The sequence below is a fragment of the Podarcis liolepis genome (assembly GCF_965112155.1).
Source record: "Podarcis liolepis genome assembly, chromosome: 6".
NCBI lineage: Eukaryota > Metazoa > Chordata > Lepidosauria > Squamata > Lacertidae > Podarcis > Podarcis liolepis.
This window is the reverse complement of record NC_139559.1, coordinates 38,294,063-38,315,773: the sequence shown is the minus strand read 5'-3', so window position 1 is coordinate 38,315,773 and position 21,711 is coordinate 38,294,063.

Sequence of the window (21,711 nt, the reverse complement as noted above, 5' to 3'; positions counted from 1 at the left end):
TAGCTTCACTTCTTACATTAACACTCCTCCCTCAGTGTGTGCATGTACAGTGTGGAAGTCTGTGGCACAGGGGCCTTCACAAGTATACATGCCAAGAATTCCCTGAAATGTGCAACCCTGAGTGATCAGGGTTACAGATTCTGGGGAAGGGTTTGTCCATATAACTTTATGTGTGAAGGCCTCCTTGCTACATGAATTAATGTTTTAGGCATGAGGATTGGGAGGCATGCAAAATGTCAGGGTGGGGCCACTCAGTGCTGCCCTGCCCTGTTGTTCAACATGGGATAGAATAACTTCCATATAGGGCTACTGGGTGAATCTTCAGCTTAGAAGGATTAGACGAAGGGTTTCTCTCATCACTAGCAGATACAACTGGGATGCTCCAACAAGCAAAGCAGGACTGAGACAGCCATCCCTGGAGGGATACACTGTATCTGAATATGGAGGCTACACTCAGCTGTTGTGACTAATGACGGGGTGTGTGTGTTGTATTGAACAGTGCAATTCAGCACAATGCCAATGAAAAATAAAGAGGAGTGCATCAGTCAACCCCAGTGAAATGGTTACATTAGTTGTGTCGAGTTTGAAAAGTTCTCTGCCATCTTGCATGATTTTGATCACAGACAGATGTTGTGGGTTCAAAATTTGGAAGCATGGAAATTCCAGGAAATTGGCACAATGAAAGATAGCACTATCTTTTCTGGGAGGATCATGAGTAAGGTGAAGGTGAGTCCTTTGCACTGAGATGTATGTGATCCAATTAGTGACCCTACAGGTGTCTATGCTAGATATGACTGATAGGAATTCAGGGTCCAACAACACCGGGGGGGGGGGGGCCCACCGGTTTCCCACCCCTAATTTAGAAAGCTGGTTTAGAATGCTCAGCTCTTAACTATGATTGAATTAAGTGGCTTAAAAAGAAAGAAAGAAATTAATGTGCACTCTAATTTTAGATTTTTTAAAGTGCAAATACAATTTAACCAATAAGTTTTAGCTCTAGCTGAACTTACAAGAGGAAACCAGCAATGTGTGAACTCAGCCTAAGTGAAAATAATAGTAGTGTCTGCTGATGTTGTAAAATGTAAATGTGAAAATTACTACATAAGCTGGCACTGTAACAAAGAAAACCAGTCCTATAATATCAGATAAGTTCAGGAAGCCCACAGAAGTGCAGGAAGAAAATACTCAAGAGTGCTGAAAGATGTGGATTTGTGAGAAAATATTAAAAGTCATTAGCAGGGATGGATAGCTTGCCTTCGGAGCAGTAAAATGTTTGAGGTGGGAATGCATCCATCCGGTTACATTTATTTGACTGCAGAGGAAGGAGAATTAGAGGAGAGAGGAAAGAGTACAGTCAAAGAAAACACTGCAGTGCCCCACTTTTACATTGGTGTCATTTCATTGAAGTCTGTAGTCATACTGCTGAGAAGCCATTGGATAAGCAGTACAGACCAAGAAATATACTTAGTGTCATGAATCCTATGCAGACATCTTGCAGGGGCTGGGCAGACCAGGATAAAGGGTGAGAGGAGCTCAACAGGTTGGAGGCTGATGAGCCTGTGGAAGGGGGCTGGGACAGGCTGTATCCAGACTCCAAGAAGTATCTTAGTAGTCAGGGAAGTGGTCAGTAGTGAGTCTGACCCTGATGCCTTCGCTCTGCCTCCAGCACTGCCAGACCTCCCGTCACTCCCTATTCTGGTTGACAAGCCTCTGATCACAGAGAAGCCTGCCTCTCAGCTGATGCTTTCTCCTCCCCCTAAGCTTGGGACATGGAGACACTGGCAACAGTATGGACAGACGTCTTAAACCCAATCCACTAGGAGTTCTTGTTTGTTTGCCCAGTGCAAAGATGCTTCTTGCTTGCTGTGCTCAAGCCCTGTCCACCCCATTCCTTTATAATGGAGGATCAGGGGGGTATTTCAACTATTGTTTCAAAGTCTTAGCTTGCCTTGCCTAATGTGCCTTTGACCTTTGCCTTGTCTATGCACAACACTGATTTGAGCATTAAAGTTCTTGGTAGAAACCATAATCCGACTTCAAGGACAATCAGAATCTAGAAAAGTTCCAGCCATGTATGATATGAAGAACATATGTCATTGCTAATCCATCTTTTATCCAAACTCATTTTTGCTTCTAAGCTGTCTAAGCTTGGGTTGCAGTCAGAGCCACCACAAGATATCCTTCCACCTCACGCAACGTTATCACTAGCCCTGCCATTGCCACTTTGCTTGACTTTTGTTTTTCCTCCACTTTAGCAGTGGCCGTGGAGGTGTGACAAAGCTCTCCAGGGCCACTCAGTCAACAAAAGATCCTAGGAAACATTGGGTTCTTCAGAGTGAGGCATATGGGACAAGGTGGTCTCATGGAATGCCTGCACAGCTGCTGCTTGGACTTTAAAATGTAATAGTTTCCTGTTAAACATCTGGTGCTATGTCATCCACAGTGCCTCACTCTAAGGTGTCTTGGTGTCTCAAATTTCAGTGGCACCCTGTGCAATGCCAAAACCAGTGCCCTCCAGTGTCTCTCACCTTCCATTGGACTTCATAGTTGTAGTGCCTACTGTGGTGCCCCAGAAGCTCCATACCCAGTGCAACCAAACTAGCTACACTCCTCTAGATTTGCCTTTACCTCAGAGCAAAGTGTGGGTAACCTGGTGCCACCTTGAAAGCCCCACAGTCCCTGACTGCTTTCAAAGTAGCAGAATGACTCACAGGGTGATGAATAATGGTAGGTGAGTGGGCAGGAGAGGGGAGGGCATGCAAATCCACTACCCTTTCTGAACCACCACCTGAAGCACAGGCCTGTGTCTAACAGATGGTCCAGTTCTACTTGTAAGAATCATGTCTTCTTTTTCCAGGATGAGGTCTTATTCTAGAAACAACTGTAGTCTTGTGCGAGGCAAAGCAGTTTTCTCCACAAGAGGGTCTCTAATTGTTTCGTCTGCTATGTTTTCAAATTCACATCACACGTAATTAGTTTCCTGAGAATAGCAAGTATATTGTAATGCTGGTTCCCCTGTTTCGGTTTGCAGTGGCAACATTTATTGCAGTCAGCTATTAGTGATGCTCCCCAGCTCACCTTGTAATTAGTTCAGGCTTTCTGAGCTTCCTCAGAGAACCCTAAACAAACCACCACCCTTTAGGGTCTTTCTGACAGCTATTTGAGAAAATGTGGAAGGGAAATATTTGCCCCAGCTTTTGCTGCCAGTTTCCCCTTCCCAAACAAACATTTCCTGGGGAAAGGAGTAGAAGTGGTGACAAGAAGGGCTGGCTAAGAAAAATGACGGAAGAGACCTTGTAGGCCCCACCCTTCCAGCTTGGTGGCTTCTGAGTATGCTGAGACAATGTGACAGAAATTAAATCCTCCATAGTATTTTCTTAAGGAAATTGTCAGACCTGGTCCATCATGAGAAGCAGGTCCATTTGAAGATATGTGTTTGATTAGCTTAGTAAGTGTAGAGCCAACTTGCTACTTACCATCTAAGGAAGTTCCTTATGTATATAAGTTATCTTTATTTGACATTGTGATTTCCATATTTCCCTATTGCATGGATTCTTTATTGCCTCTCATTGGTCTGTGTGTTTATCAGTAATAACAATACAGTTATATCTTGGGTTACAGCCGCTTCAGGTTGCATTTTTTTGGGTTGCGGACTGTCGAAATCTGGAAGTACTGTAACGGGTTACTTCCAGGTTTCGGTAGTCGCGCATGTGCAGAAGCGCTAAATCGTGCTTTGCGCATGCGCAGACATGCCGAATCGCAACTCCTATGTGCGCAGATGCAGGTTGCGAACACTGCAGGTTGTGAACGTGCATCCCGCATGGATCACGTTCGCAACCGGAGTGTCCACTGTAATAACACTCCTGTTTTGAAAGCTCTGTCAACAACATTGCAACCTCTGAATAGCCCTTTATATCTTAACTCTTTGGATGTTCCAGAGCTAAGAAAGATATATTTTTGTACTTCTTCTCCACTTCTGCAATTGCTGCCCAAAGACATCCCACTACCACTAAAGAGACAAAGGGGGGGGGCAGTCAGAACTGCAAGACCTTATGCAATAAGCTCCCTGGTAAGCAGGCTTTGTGACAACCAGTTGCTTATTTATTTAATCAGCAATTTCATACCTTACTCTTCAATCGAAGGCAGATTTCCAGAGGGGCTTATGAGACAATTAAAATCACATAACAAAACCAATAAAATAAAATAAAAAAATGTAATTAGGCAGCACAGCAAAGGAAAGGAAAGGAAAAACTAAGCAAGCAAACAAAAACAGATCTGAAAGCACTGGGGAAATATACTATTTTCCCAGTGATCAGAAGGGAGTGATTTGGTCCCTCCTTCCTAGAGAAATGAAGAATGTGGGCTGCAAAGGGTGAAACGCCCCAAATGCAGCCTCTTTGAATCCAGCACAGTTACCTGCCCCAGTGGCAGCATTGATTAGCCAGCTGCCCATTAGGAGGCTGAGTAGGAATGTTTTGGGTGCATTCTGCAATTAGTCTCAAGAACTGGCCTGCGCCCAGCTGAGGATAGGATGATCTGATTTAGCTGCTTGCTTTCATTGGATGCAACTGGCAGATAGCACTGGAATATGAGTTGGTAAATCAGGCTGCCTTGGTTGAACACCCTGAGGCAGTCCTATTCTCCTTTCCTTCTCTCCTCCCAGAATGCTTACATTTATTTAATGAATTAATTCCTTGAAGACATTTATATACTGCCCTTCATTAAAAAATAAAAAGACTCCTGAGTGGTTCACAATAGTCCAGCAAGGAAAAATACAGTTTCAATACATAATATATACCTTGACACGTGAGCCACTAAAAGCAAGCATTAAAAATAACCAGGATGAAGACTCACAATAGCTTTAAAAGGTGCAGTAAAAGGCAAAGATTAATTTGTGACAAATCAGCTACAGAAAATAATAATTTCACCCTGTATCTTGTTGGTCAGGGAGCTCTACAAAATAGAACTTTAGACTTGGGTGATTATAAATTTGTAATTTGTTACCTTAGACTTTATTTGAATTTAAAGACCCTCCAGCCAAATAAATAAATAAATACACAGAAGTGTGAATTTGTGCAGCAAGAGAAAGACAAGGAAATGATGTGAACAAAAGCTGATAAAATTCACACAGTGGTTTATAACTGAAATAGTTGTTTTGTTTTGTCTTGTCGTGTTGGGGGTTATTTTAAGGATGGAGCAGAGAAGAAAGAGAACACATATCAACTCACATAGATTTCAGCATAACTCTCTCCAGCATTGCTGTGTTTGTGCCCTCAATTATCGAACTGAATGTAAATGTTAGTAAAATGTTAGTGCTAATATCACACCTGCAATCTACCCATCAGTGGTGCCTAAGTGTCAGCTTTGACAACTAAAAAGTCAAACTGCTCAGAATGTTAATTACTATTATTTTTATACAGCAAATGTCTCTTCTTCACTAAGAAAAATTACTTTTGTACAGTTTATTTGTTTTTCCGAGATGTCTGCATGAAGAAATTAAAAACATAACCTTTTCGGATGGGTGGTTGACTAGATACCCTAACACAGAGAACAACAGAAGGTAGATAATTCTTCAACCAAGTTTTCACCTAATTATAAAGCATGCAATAGAGTGGTGGTGACTGTTTTGCCTAATCCACTTGCTATGATGAAATAGTATGGCGACATTATCGTACCTGTTTCACAAATTCAAACTTCTGTGCATTTGTTTGACTGAAGGATCTTTTGGTTCAAATTAGACATGGGACATAGGGCCAGATTCATTTCCATGTAAAAGAGAGTGGGGGAAATATCCCTGCTCCCTGCCTGCCCCTTTTGGGGGTTATCATTTATTGTTGAAGGCAATGAGCAAATTTCATTCTCTGAAGTCTGAAAAATAAATCAAAAGCTATGAAAATCACCAACAGGGGAACGCTGTAATTTTGCTCAGTTGGAAAAAAAAATGTTTGATCCAGTGGAATCAATAAATCAAAGAGTATTTTTAAAAACAAAACACTATTTATTTTGTGTGGTTCATGTGCATGGTGCTTTACAGAAAATGGGTCGCTATAGAAAGGAGCTCAGAATTAGAATTAGAATTAGAGTTAGAATTTGTTCCAGGTCTCAGTCTTCACATCCCTGTCAAAGCTGCTGAAAAACTGACAATCAGTCCCAGTGAACTGAATGGGAAATACATCAAGATAGGGATCCCCGCGACGGGGTCGGCTCCTGTTGCTCGGTCCCTGGTCCTGCCAACCTAGCAGTTCAAAAGCACGTCAAAGTGTAAGTAGGTACCGCTCTGGCAGGAAGGTAAATGGCGTTTCTGTGAGCTGCTCTGGTTTCGCCAGAAGCGGCTTAGTCATGCTGGCCACATGACCCGGAAGCTGTCTGCGGACAAACGCCTGCTCCCTCGGCCAGTAAAGCGAGATGAGTGCCGCAACCCCAGAGTTGTCTGTGACTGGACTTAGCTGTCAGGAGTCCCTTTACCTTTACCTTTACCTAGGCATTCATAGGATTGCATTATTATTCCCCAAATTGCTTACAATTATATATCTACTCAGACCCCCCTTTTGAGCTTCCTATATAGGCAACTGGGTGGCCACTGTGAGAACAGGATGCTGGACTAGGTCAGCCTGATCCAGTAAACACTTGGGTGTTTTTACTCAAACTGTTGAAATAACTTGAAACTGTAGCTTAATATTTAGATGGCTCATTAGTGTCATGTATATTTCAGGAAAGCAAAAGGTACATTTAGAATTTCTTTCCCCAAATGCCATTATCTTTAGAAAAAGTCTTTTTGACTCTCTGGAACATGTTTGCACAGAATTTATTTTGGTTCTAATTGGAGTCAGCTTCTTCTGTTCTAGGGAGGGATATAGGGTGGATTTGTCGTGAAAAGAAGTAGCATAGCAGCATGAACCTGAACTAAAAGCAAAGTTGTTATGCTTTCAGGCATCCAATTGGCAGTTGACTCGGCTACGATGGAGTGCAGAAGTTGGTAAACAAAGGTTACAGCATCCAGATGTGTCTCATTAAATAGAGTTTGCAAAACACCTTGGGGTGGCATGTACAACATCACAGGTATGTACAAATACCAACTAAGGTGCTTGTGATTCATGTGCTGATCTCAAATTGAATCAGTTCTGATGAGAAATTAAAAAGAAGTGAAAAAGTTAAAGTAGCAGAAGTTCTGCATAATTAAGGTACAGTACTCAGTCATGATGGAAAACTCAATGTGCTTATAGGTGCACACATGCAGAAGACCTTTTCGTAAATTTAGTGATGCTTATTGGATTGCCTAAATGCAAAATTTGGGAACTGTTTTGGAACCCCCAAGTGACATTGTCTCCTAGAGCTTTTGCGTAGCTGCAATTCCAGTATCTCAGCCAAATTTTCTGTTATGCTTCTTATACCCAAAGAGCGGACTAGGGCTGTTCTAGCTATGATACAATATGTGGACATGTTGTGGGTGCAAGTTTGTCATTTGCTGGCATAGTCCAGTTAATTTCACTGTCAATTTCGTAATTGCATTGGCCATGCATTCCCAAAGACCTGTAATCTAATTTAGCTCCGAGAGTTAATGATTTTAATGATTTGTTGTGATCTCAAAACAACTGTTAGAAGATAAATCTACATCATTAAACCTATTATAGTGTTTTGCTTCATTTAGCAAATGATGTTTTTTTGTTTGTTCTGAAGACACCCACATTTTAAACAAGAGAAGAGATTGGTTGTTTAGTGGCGAGGAGCAATTTGTTCCCATCTCCCTGTGAGACTTCAATAAAAGGTGTCCTTGGGAGAAGAAGAAAAGAAAGCCCATCACTTCTTCAATGCTACTCTCTATTTTTGAAACGAAATTATTTGCTTCAGTTAAAATAGCATCTCTCTGATGCCAAAGAAGGCAGGATTCATTACTAGTACCAACAGATATTATGTATTTGTTGCTGAAGTTTTAGCACAGGTGGGTTACATTCATATCAATGGGATTTTGAATTTTCCCACTGGACAGCAAATGTAACATTTATCGGTTAAGCCATTTATTTTGAGGATGTTTTCAGAATGTTTTCCATGGCCTTCTCTTGTCTTTCCTTGTAAAATAATTTCCTTTCCATTGGACCTATGTGTGTCTTCATATATCCAGCACCACCACAGACCACATCATGCATCTGATTAAGAAGGCTTTTGAATTCGAAAGCTTTCACTACAATAAATTAGCCTGCTTTTTCTTTGATGTTACTAACACAGCTATTGTTCTGGATAGATAAATATGCATCTTAGACTACTGCTGTATTTGTTCAGCCCCAAGGACCTTCACTCGGGGAAAGAGGGTTTAGGCAAGATAGATATCATCAGGCACGCAAGTATAGTTTCTCAAGTCCAACAAATCACATCTTTCGCCGTGTCAATGTTTTCTTTTGTCCCTTTCGGTGCAACATAACAGATCCACCCTTCTTCATTTACCTCCACAAAATGAATAGAGTAAAATGAATATACAAATATGAACTGATAACTTTTATAAAATTGTTTGTTGTACCCTCCATGCAGTCAAGGGACAGGAACATCTAGATGAGCCAAGATCACACAGCTAAATAATTCACAGTAATTTCAGCTGAAAAACCCAAGACAGAAAAAAGAGGCTAAAAAGAGAGACTAGGATTGAATATGACCTGGCTTTCCACTCAATTTAAACCAGTTTATTTTAGTCTGCTGAAAAACACTGGCTTCCCTCTAGCTTCAGACAGCTTTGCTATAATGAAATATTGGGTTTTACCTTTATCTGTGGGATATTCATCTGCATAACAGTGTTGTATATACAGCATTGCATATATAAAGATACTTAGTATTCTAGTCCACATTCCTGATGTGTTGTAGTACCTGGTGCACACTAATAGAGGCTGTATTATTACGAATGAACTTGGCCATTGAACATTCGCTTTATACCTTATAAATATGTATTCATATGGTTATTATTTATAATGTCACTGGGCAATAGTTATTGTCACATGAGTGAATGTCTGCTCGTGCTATGGGCCTTTCTCTTCTTGTCCATCCCCTTCCACTCCTCTCTCAACCCTCCAGAGCAGATTTGGGGGCATGTGGGAGGCTGCAGCAAGAGAACGGGAAGGGGGTGTCCCATTCTGCTCACACAAAACATTTCTGTTCATGGGCAGACACAACTCAGTATCACCAATTATATTTGGGGGGGGGGATGACTTCCCAAGGTATCAATTCCTAGATCCTCATGTGTAATTCCACACCAAACACAGCTGGCACTGTGTGTCAACAGACAGATCAATACAAAGGGTTTAGGAACAAAGGGACTGCATTCAAGATATGCATAGGGAAACTCGGTTGCTTTCTCCTTTGCCCGTGTTTGTTTGTTTCATAAAATTTACCATGCTGACGTTCATGGATCAGTTCCTAGCTGATTGTGCCCATTGTACTTCAAATAAAGTTGGAACCCTTTGTAATTTAAAATATTGGTAATTGCTTTCAAAAGTATCATTGCACGCCATCCCAATCTCAGAGTAGTGAGAGATTCCAGGGCACTTACCCAGGGTTTGTGTTTCCTTTAGGAAATGAGGCATAGCAGAGACTGTGGTGTCTTTTTAACATATGGTTTATTTACACATATGTAACAACAACAACAACAACAATTAATACCCCGCCCATCTGGCTGGGTTTCCTCAGCCACTCTGGGCGGCTTCCAACAAAATATTAAAACACAATGGTCCTTCAGATATTAAAAGCTTCCCTAAACAGGGCTGCCTTCAGATGTCTTCTAAACGTCTGGTAGTATGTACAACCTGAGCCTGTGATGGAGGGGTTCACAGTATCAACACCCCAAAAGGGTCTTGTTTCTCCCATAGCCGCAGCCTTGGATTCAAGCAGAAATCAAACATGGCTCCCTGCATTGCTCTGACTCTCCAGCTTGCTGCCTTAATTCTAGTCACATCACTGCTTCCAACTCTCTACTCTAAACTCTGGTTTATTTGTTGAGGGAGGGCCCCCCACTCATTTGCTGTCTTGCACCAAACTCCTTAACCCCATTAATGGCTCATCACCCAGGTTCTCACCTCAGTGAGGCTAGCCTGGCTGTTTCAAGGATTAAGATCTTCGACCTTTAATTTGAACACTTGCTGGATCCAGGGATTACAGGGGTCTGGCCCTCAGCTTAACACACAAATTCATGACAGTATTCATGAGAACATAGAGGATCAGGTACTTTATCTGTTTCACTGTACAAAGAGACTAAGGGTTGTATTCAACTAACTGTTACTCAGAGAAGGCCCATTAAAATGAATGGCCATTATTAATGGGGTTCCATTAATAACTATGGGTCTATTCTGAGTAAAATTAGTTGAATACAACCCAATATAAAGTTTTTTGATCTTGCATAATTATTATATCTTCAGAGGTCCAGGAAATGTCCCATCTTCTTAAACATGCCTGTAACAAATAAAACTGTTTGCTAAAACTGAGAATCTGAAGATCTTAGAACCAACGCATTGAAGGAGGCTGCTCTTTCTTGATTTGGAGATTTATGTTTATAATTCTGGGTCTTTAAAAATGTATTTTACAGCTGTATGTAAACTTCTGCCCCCAGAGGGAATTGCAGTGACCTTTGGCTGTTGTTGACTCAGGGGGAAAAAAAAGCCTGCAAAACCCATAATGCCTACCCCTCTCCTATTCAGAAGACTGCTGGCCTGAATCCCAATAGATTTTTGATGAATATAGCCCTAAAATTAGCTGCAGTAAGTTATGCTGCCTTGAACCAAGCTTCCAGGAGTAAAGCATAGGAATTTTGCTTTTAGCAAACTTTTGTGTTCGTAAATGCAAAGCTTTCCTTCTCTGCACTCCAGTGTATAGGAAAGCACAAGGCGTTTGCTCACTGCTGCGAAATCAGCTCCATTGCATACAGAAGTATGTTTTGGAGCACTGCGGAGACATTATTAATCTATGGATTTTGACATTTACTGTGAGCTGCAGCCCTAGGTGTTCTTTATTTGACAATTACATATGGGCTTTCTTAAGAAGTGGGAAAACATATAATAAAAGACCATTTTCTAAAGCTTCTTTTCAAAATGACATTTGATTAATTTCTATGATGGATTTCTGGTTATGTTAAGAGTTCTAAATGTTCTCACATTTTATAACAAAAAAGTGGTGAAAATCCTTCCTTTTCTTGCCCATTTTATGCCCTTTTTCTTTAACTTTGAAATACTACAGAATGCAAATGAAATAACTGAAAATGGAGCCTTTCCAGGTTGTAAATGTTTTACATAATTCTGAGCCGCTGTTCACAATGCTAATGTCTAGACAGGTCCATTTGGTTAGTCCTGTGCCTCAGCTAGGCTGTTTTCTCTATAGAACACTACAGGTCAGGAAAATAATTGAAAGTCCACAGGCCCCATTTGATATCTTAAAAGAAAAAGCCACAGTCAATCAACACCCTAAGGGCACCCTACATTTACTCTAAATGTAGATTTACTTTTTTAAAAAAAAATCAGGGCAATTGGACATGGGATACAAATAAAAGCTTGGAAAATAGGTCCTACAATGGTTTTTACTACAATGAATGTCAAATATTGGCATGTTCCTTTTTCTCCACAGAGCTTGTAGATACGTTTTTAGAATAGTATCAAGTTAAAACAAGGACAGAATAATTTTTTCAGGTCCACTTCATATAGTTTACCTTTTAAATTTAGCCTGTAGACCAAACTTCCCCTTTCTCAGGGCTTTATGGGGGCATCATTGCATCTGCTGTGCATGGCAGCTGAGGCAGTGAGATCACTGCCATTGGACTTCATGGGGTTCAATGGCATCATGCAATGGCTATGTGACTGAATTAAGATCCAGATCATGGGGCAGCTCAGCCTCTCTCACTCTCCACCTCCAGAATACTGGAGCTACCATGGGCTACCATGAGTGGGCATCTCACGTGTTCAGTAGGTAGAAGGGGGAGTGCCACACCAACTGAGTGATGCTTGTGGCACTCCATCAGTGGTAGCTTGTGGGAGGCCAGCTTACGCCACAACTGATCTATGTCCCTTCTTCTATTGCCATTCTTTACTGATGCCCCCTGTGAAATGACATCTCCAACCTGAAACTTGAATGTAAACAGTCCATTTTGCCACCTTAGGATTCCACCAACGGCACTCTGTGTCTGTTATGCAAGGTGAGGGTGGGAGGGTCTTAAGAAAAGAAATTTGTAATGTCATTCATCTTGAGTTAATTTCCCAGGAACAAAACAAGCATGGTCTCCTGAGCACCTCCTAGATTAGTATTTTCCCACAGTTCCATACAAAGAGAAAATGGGATGACAGAACTGACAAGAGGAGCTTCACTTACGCATAAGGAGTGTTTATTACTGAGGGGCAATTTAGACAAACCCTCCAAGTAATACAAATAATGGAGAAGTAATTGTCATTCCACAAGCCTGTGCAGCATCCAACTGCAAGGATAATTAAATTACTTTTGTATTCTCCCCCCCTTTTTTTCGTCTGTTTAACGAAAGAAGGTGCATCAGAGTGATGGGACATTTTCCCCTTTGCTAAACCTCTTTGTGTTCAGGATATTGCTGCTTTACTGCATTATCTTTGAGAAAAGTGCTGCAGTGCATGTTTCCCTTATTTTCCCAATGGGTTGTTTACTTATTGGAATTGAAGTGACTTGCTCTTCAAGGCAGCCCTCAGTTTCTAATAAATATGTAAATAATATATTTCTCAGCTGTTGCCTACAGCGGCCCGCTGCTTGTGCATTCCCCTCTGCAATACTTAGTCTGCTGTGAACACACACTCGTTTTAGTTGAAAGAAATGTACATGGTCCCAGTAGAGTAGTAGGATGAAATCATCATACTTAACTGGCTTTATGGCTGCTTTTCACCTACCACTTTCTTTAATGCAGCTTTCCTGAAGTTGGCTGAATGCAAGGGAGATAAAGCAAAGAGACGGCACGCGCAAATTAGGTAGAGACAGCAGAGGCATTGACTGGATGGTCTCGGTGAGCAAATTGACAAAACTCCCCCTGGATAGGCATGCTGTCAGTCTAGTCGGAGTAAAAGAGGTGCCAGGAGTGCCACCAGCTCTCTGGCCTATTACCATCTCCTTAAAGGAGTATTTAGGCAACCTCTCTTCAACAATAGGCCTGAAAGGAGGGTGGCTCTGAGCCACTAATTGCTGCAGGCGGATGTCAGTTTGAGGTCACAATCGCTTTATGGCATATCATAAATGCTGCAGAGAGAGTGAATCGGGGAATGGCGATTACTCATTCCCTTGCACGATACTCAGTCATCTGTTGAAATATATAGGGAACAAACTTAATAGGAATTGAATGGAAGACACTTTACACACAACCTATAAGCAACTGATTGGTTCTAATGCTGCAGAATGCTGTGACAGCACTTACGGAAATGCTGAAAAAATAAATGAATCAGGAACACATAGGTCTTCCAGTTGCTACACCGTCTATTTTAGATGTTCAGAGAAATATATTCTATCAGGTCCTGAGGACTTGCCATTACATTCTGCATGTGAACCACCTTCAGGCACCTGTCTGGTGACTGAAGTAGGAGAATCTAGGCCCAAATTAGACATGATAAGTGGGTCCAGCAACAAAATGATACAGTGAGGAGAGCTTATGTTCTAGCCAGCCAGGCAGCTAATCAGTCAGTCGGTCACATCATCTTCCACCACATTCCATTTCCCCACCCACCCAGTTTTCCATCCCCAAGGCCAGTCACCTAGCACATTGCAGCTACTGAGCGTGATGAGCCATCATAGGGCCGGTTTTGGGTCCCCCCTCGAGGTTTTTTTCCCCTATTTCTTTGAACTTCTGCAAACTTGGGGGCTCCCCAAACCTGTTGATGATACCTCCATATTCTGAATGGAATTTCTGTTTTGATTACCTATCAGCACTAGCCTTTGGCCTTCAAAAATGGAAGGAATTATGGTGGAAGTTCACTGGATGTTTAAACATATCACATGTCACATTTCATAGAATCATAGAATTGTAGAGTTGGAAGGGAATCTCAACTAAAACATCCATAACAGTTGATCATCCAACCTCTGCTTAAATCCTGCAATGAAGGAGAATCCACCACTTTCCAAGGGTGTTTGGAAACACCCCCCACCCTCCACTGTCCAACAGAAAGTTCTTCCTGATGATTAGTCAGAATCTCATTTCTTCTAACTTGAATCCATTGAATGCAAATGACAGACCTTTAGATACTTGAAGATGGCTATCTAATAGAATCATTGGTGAGCATCAGATACATGTTTCTTCAGATTAAAATATTTACTCTCAGTCTATCATTGAGCCTCTGCAACCTGGTTTGTTCCCTTCCTCTAGAATTTGGATTAGATCATCCATTAACATGAACCCAGAAAGACTGCCAGAAGCACCTCCACAGAACACATTGGGCAGGTCGGGTCAGATTATAAATGCAAAGGGGTATGGAGGTGCCTTCCTTATCTCTTTTCAGCCAAGTATCTGATCTGTGGGAGTGAAAATACTTCAAAGTAAGATGGACCTGAACCAGAGAATCTCAGAACAAGAGATAGAGGCTGCCATTCAGAATATGCAATTGGGCAAATCTCCAGGACCAGATGGACTGACTTCTAGATACTACAAATCGCTGAAGGAATGGCTGACTCAACCACTAAAAGAAGTTTGTAACGAGATCCTTGAGGGAAAAAGAGCACCTGAATCGTGGAAAGAAGCATATATTTCACTCATACCAAAGTCAGAGACTGAAAAGACCCAACTTAAGAACTACCGCCCAATATCATTGCTTAATGTGGATTACAAAATTTTTGCAGACATTTTGGCAAAAAGATTTAAAAGAGTGATGATGGAGAAGATTCATAAGGACCAAGCAGGCTTTCTCCCCAAAAGACACCTAGCAGATAATGTAAGGAACGTAATAGACATTTTGGAAAAGTTAGAGGTGAATATAAACACTAAAGCAGTACTGATCTTTGTGGACGCGGAGAAAGCCTTTGATAATATTTCTTGGAGTTTTATGATGAAGAATCTTCATGGGATGGGGGTAGGCCAAGGTTTTGAGAATGGTATGGCTGCAATATATTCCGAACAAAAAGCTAAACTGATTGTAAATAATGTAGTGACTGAGGAACTTAAGATAGAAAAAGGAACACGACAGGGGTGCCCAATTTCCCCATTACTTTTTATTCAGTTCTGGAGGTGTTGCTGAACATGATAAGAAATGACCAGCAGGTTAAAGGAGTGCAGGTCGGAGCTAAACATTACAAGTTAAGAGCGTTTGCAGATGACCTAGTATTGACTTTGCAAGAGCCAAACACTAGTACGAAAAAGGTTTTAGAAATAATACAACAGTTTGGCCAGGTAGCTGGATTTAAGTTGAATAAACAAAAAACCAAAGTCTTAGGGAAAAACTTAACAGATATGGAAAAGGAGAAATTCCAGGAGGAGACAGGGTTGACAGTGGTTAAGAAGGTGAAATACCTAGGGGTTTACTTAACATCTAAAAATGTGAATTTGTATAAGGACAATTATGAAAAATGTTGGTCAGAAATTAAAAAAGATCTAGAAATATGGTCAAATTTGAAATTGTCAATGTTAGGCCGAATCGCAGTGATTAAAATGAATGTACTGCCTAGAATGCTATTTCTGTTTCAGACCTTGCAGATTCTTGACAAGATGGAATGCTTCAAGAGGTGGCAGAAAGACATTTCGAAATTTGTCTGGCAGGGCAAAAAGCCCAGAATTAAATTTAAAATATTGACAGATGCTAAAGAAAGAGGGGGTTTTGCCCTGCCGGACTTAAAATTGTACTATGAGGCAGCAGCTTTCTGCTGGCTGAAAGAATGGATGCTCCTCGAGAACACGGACATTTTGGATCTGGAAGGTTTTAATAATGCTTTTGGCTGGCATGCATATCTATGGTATGACAAAGTTAATAGTGCCTTTAAAAATCACATTGTTAGAAAAGCATTATTTAATGTTTGGATAAGATATAAAGATCTATTGGAAAACAAAACCCCTAGATGGGTGTCACCAGTGGAGGCTAAAGCAGTGAAGAAACTCAATATGGAGGTCGGATGGCCGAAGTATTGGGAAATTTTAGAACAGGATGGAGATAAGTTCAAACTACAAAGTCATGAGAAACTGAAACATAAAGTACAAAATTGGTTTCAATATCGTCAAATAATGGAATTTTACAAACAGGACAGGAAAATTGGTTTCCAGGTGGAAAAATCAAAACTAGAGACTGAACTGTTAGAACCCAATACTAAGAATTTATCTAGAATGTATAACTTGTTGCTGAAATGGAGTACACAGGATGAAACAGTTAAATCGGCTATGATTAAGTGGGCACAGGATGTTGGACATAACATTATGTCAGCTGACTGGGAATGGTTATGGAACACCGGTATTAAATTTACGGCATGTAATGCCTTAAAGGAAAACATTATGAAAATGGTTTATAGGTGGTACATGACCCCAGTCAAGCTGGCAAAAATTTATCATTTGCCCGATAACAAATGTTGGAAGTGTAAAGAGACTGAAGGTACCTTCTACCACCTTTGGTGGACATGCCCGAAGATTAAGGCCTTCTGGGAAACGATCTACAATGAAATGAAAAAGGTACTTAAATGTACTTTTCCTAAAAAACCAGAGGCCTTTCTCTTGGGCATTGTCGGCCAATTGGTGACAAAGAAGGATAGAACTTTTTTTATGTATGCTACAACAGCAGCAAGAATACTCATCGCAAAGTATTGGAAGACACAAGATTTACCCACTCTGGAAGAATGGCAGATGAAAGTGATGGACTATATGACATTGGCCGAGATGACAGGCAGAATCCGTGACCAACGAAAAGAGACGGTGGAAGAAGAATGGAGAAAATTTAAAAGTTATCTTAAGGACTACTATAAACTTAATGAATGTTAAAATGTTGTGGTCTTCAGAAATAATGGGATACAGTGATACAAGGTCAGAATATAAAGAGGATTAAGATGACAGAGGTTGGAAGGTAACAATTGGGAGTTGCTATAAAATTATGGACATTGGGATGCAGAAAGGGGGGGTATGGGGAAGTCCAAGAAAATAGGTTTATGAAAATATGTTTGAAACTATACGTGTATGTTTGTCTTTTTAAGTGTTTGTTTGTTCTTTAAAAACTCTGTAAAACCAATAAAAATTTTATTAAAAAAAAAAAAGAAAATACTTCCAATATCAGATCTGTGGGAGAGAAGAGCTTGAGGTAAGCCACAATACTAAAGCCAGCTATACGCTTCTCACTCATGTGGCTCTCTTGCTTTTAAGATCATATCCCTCCATTTCTCTCTCTTCCACCATGATGTCTAGGTTCACTCTTAGTTCAATACAGCCAACATGTTCTCAAAACAAGCAAACAAACAAACAAACTCCCCCGTCCATGGTTGCTGCCCAAAAGCACTTGTCTCTGCTGGTGATCCACACATGGGATTAACATTTTAACTACTCGGCTTTTTCTGATAGGTTATTGAAATGTGACATAGGTAAGCAAGTGCCATACGGGCACTATCACACTACATTAGCCTCTGTTGGATCAGCAGATGGGCAGAGAGGAATTCAAATGTTAGTCTCCATATGGGGATTGTCAGCATGGGCATATGATTGCTGATGACAAGCTCTGGCAGGACTCCTTGACTGATACCAACAACACCAGCCTTAATGTCCAGCTCTTCCAGATCTACATAATTTTCATGAAATTTGTGCTTTTATATTTCATCAGCAATCTGCTGACACAGTGAAGTCAGACCATAACTAGTCAGAGAAATGCCCCTTCAAGCACTATTTTCATGGGAGAAATCTGAATTACCAATGGTACTACAAATAAAGTTAGTCTTACCATTAGGCAGAGTGAGGCAGCTACTACAGGCAGCAGATGCCAGAGGGCAACAGCACTTCCTCACAGTTCTTCCAGGGTCACGTGCCCCCAAGCTAGTCTGCTCTGCAACTTCTGAAGTAGCCTGCTGTCCTCAGGTATGGTGGAAGATGTTCCATCATGAGTAAAAACAAACAAACAAAATAGTTTCAATTTGCAGCCCAGTTAGATTCTGTACTCTATATGTTGAAGTTGAGATTTTGAGAAGGTGGGTGAGTGCTGTCTTCACCTCAAGGCAGCAAAATGTCTGCGGCTTGTCCTGGGTACATGTGGTACAAATTAGGCAGGTATCTCTACTCCACTTTATCAATGAAAAATGGTCACATGAGTTATTGCCCTGTTCTGGTTGCATCACCTTATCCTCACTTCTCTTTATTAAGAAGTCATAAATGTCTAGCATACAAGAAAACTCCCAGAGCTTGTGGCTCCACTTAAGTAGTTTCTGGACCATGATTTTTTTCTGGTTTAGAAGCCAATAAAGAGGATTTTGCTAACTTAATCCATTCAAAGTAAAGGAGTCAGGAAGCCGGGTTTGTGGTATTTGTCACTGCTGCATGGTTGGCTGGGCTGTTCTCTGTGATAAACAATTAATTAGAATAATAATTTATGGAATGCTAATTACTATTATAGAATTTACTTTTGCAGCGTATAGCAAGCTCTCATTTTTTCATTCCTTAAGTAACAATAAACTACAGAAGAATCTTAATTTGAACTGCTATGACTAGGGGAAGACCAAGCAGCCTGACACTCTTGCCATAAGACATTGCAAGGCAGCCGTGGAAGCAGGAAGGGGCTGGCTCAGCACTGGGATGCATTACAGGCTGCTGATAATTGGCCCAGTGTGGTCCTAAAAATATATCTCAAATATCAAAGGCAAGAATAAAGAACTGTATCTTTAGCACACAGTGAAAACTATGCAATAATGGTGCAAGTTGCACCTCTGTGGGGAGGGAGTTCCACAGCTGAGGGGATGCAATAGAAATCATTCTCTCAAAACGTCCCTCAGATGCTCACGTCCTGTCACGGACTGGGCAGAGGAGGAATGGTGGAGACCGCCTCCCCAGCCTGACGCTTCCAGAGAAGAAGAAGACCGTTCAGAATTACAACAGGGGTTTAAACAAGATCATAGCTCAGAGGCAGATGAGGGGGAAAGCAGGGAAATAATGGGAGAGGAGGAAGAAGAAGCACCAGAGGCAGGACAGCTGATGGACACAGTGTCTTTAGAAAGCATTCCAGCCCCCCCTCCCCCAGAACCCAGCGGGTATTGAAAGTAGGAGAGCAAAGAGCTCAGAGACAGAGGGCACATCTCACCACCCGTAGTGATGATGCATAATGGGAGAAAGGGAGGGAGTGGAGACTCACTCGAAGCAACACCATTATTCTGAGAGGCCACATTCCCAAGCCGCTCTCTGTGAATATTGAATAAAAGCAGATGGTAAGGACTTTCCCTTGTCTTGCCCATTCCTGGCTACCGGCCATGGGGGTTGGTTCCTTTGCTGCCTGACAGGTCCTAATCTATTTAGGGCTTTATGGGTAAATAGCAGCACTTTGAATTGTGTCCAGAAATGGATCAGGAGGCAGCATAGCTGACTTAAAAACAGTTTAACATGATCCCAGTCAGTAATCTGTACTGAATGAACCACCGTTTCCAAAGAGTCTTCAAAGGCAGTCCCCATGCACAAATAGGGAAAATAAATGCTGCAAATGTGGGACAAGTGTTGAAAAATATTCCCATGTCTGGTGGTGGTGGTTGTGTAAGAAAGCAAGAGATTATTAAGTACGGATTAAGGAAATAACAGGGAAAATAACAAAAGTACAGCTAGATTCAGAAGCTGCTTTATTTCCTTTATTGACAAAAACAAACAGGGCCTAGACAATGGGAATAACTGTCAAATGTGATTGTAGATGTTAAGAGCATATTGTGTGAAATATTGGAAAAAGATTCAAACTCCAGCAATAACAGAATGGAAGTATGAAATGTATGAATATGCATTAATGGCTAAGGTTACAATTTATACAAAAGTTAAAGATAGGCAAATACTTAAAAGAATTGCACAGAACTTTGCCCCAGGATGAGAACAGAAATTGCGTGGCAGCGGCACGGCGGCAGCAGGAGGCCCCATTAGCTAAAGTGGTACCTCAGGTTAAGAACGGTTTCAGGTTAAGAACTGACCTCCGGAACGAATTAAGTTCGTAACCAGAGGTACCACTGTATATATTTATATATTCATTTTTGAAAGCCCTGTAAAATACTATCTGCATCTTGGCAAAAAAAAAAAATTAAAAAGGAAAAATACTTAGTAAATTTAGAAGCAATGGTTCTCCCTGTCTAATGTATCCTCAGTCCCTTCCCACCCCACCCCCCAATTTGTTTCCTAGATGTGATCATTCTGGTAGATGGGGAGAGTCAAGGTATTCTGATAGACAACTGTCATAGCTGAGTCTGATAGCCATAGAGATAGTACATGTGGCCCAGCCATGGACTCTCTGGGTACTTTAGGCATGGGAGCTTTAGCTCCCTGTCTGTATAATGGGAATAACAGTACAGTGGTACCTTGGTTTGCAACTGTTTTGGATTACAGCCACGTCAAACCCAGAAGTGCGTGTCCCTTTTTTTTTTAATTCAAACCCATTTTTTTTTTATTACAACCAATTTTGGGGGGGAGGCCCCATTGGCGAAAGTGCGCCTTGGGTTACAACCTGTTTTGGTTTACAACCAGACCTCCAGAACAGATTATGGTTGTAAACCAAGGTATCACTGTAATGTACATGGCAAGGCTATTTTGAAGCATAATAATTTCACAAAATGCTATGTAAGTGCTTGACAATAATATATCAAATGAAGAACGGTAATTTGGCATATAATATGATCTTCTCCCACAAGATGTCACCACTTTACAATGACAAGTATGTCTGAAGGTACCTTGATTCCAGTGTTACCATCTGTATCAAATTGTAGGTTTGGCAGGGAAACTCTGACAACAATTGGCTGACCTGCTATGACATCATAAAGCTCTCACAAACATTCTAGTTGGTTAAAAAAAAGTTTCCCATTCTACTTTGAAGGGTTAGGCAAGTTGTGAGGGACAGGGACAGGAAGCAATTCTCAGAAGTAGATATGCTAGAGATGGGGAACCATCTCTTTCATATTCAAAGCCTCGAAGAATCAGGAGAAGCCAAAAAAAAATCCAAAGCATTCAAATTTTCAAAAAAAAAAAAAATGTTTAAATTTCACATGCAAAATTAAATTTGAAAGTTGGGTTTGATATTTCTCATTGATTTAACATTCACACATTTTGAACAGTTTTATATGTTAACAACAGAATTCATTTTTCCAAAAATTTAATGGGGAAAATTGGAGAGACCATATCAGCACAAAACATTTGTCACAATGTAAGGTGGTTGTTGTTGTTGTTGTTGTTGTTGTTGTTGTTGTTGTTGTTGAATTGCCTACAAGACTGCCTCTGCAGAAGTAATTTTGTCTGGTGCAAAAAGTAAACAGAAGCAGACAGCAGACATCATTGCCAAAAATGTATTTTGTTTAGTGAGCAAGATCATCATCATCATCTTGCCTAACAAAGTGCAGTGTCTTCCCTGATGCTCAGAAAAATAACTTAAATCTGTTTGGACAAGCCCCCTATTTTATATCTAATGGTGAGAAAATGTTTTGTGCTTGTGGTGCTTTATCAACAAAATGGCCTGCTGTAGTTCCTTGGCCTTTGGAGATTATTTTCTCAGAGAAGCTGTCAGAAGAGGCTGATTAATTACTCTAATAATCATAATTTTTCCTAATAATAAAAACCCTATCCTCATTTGT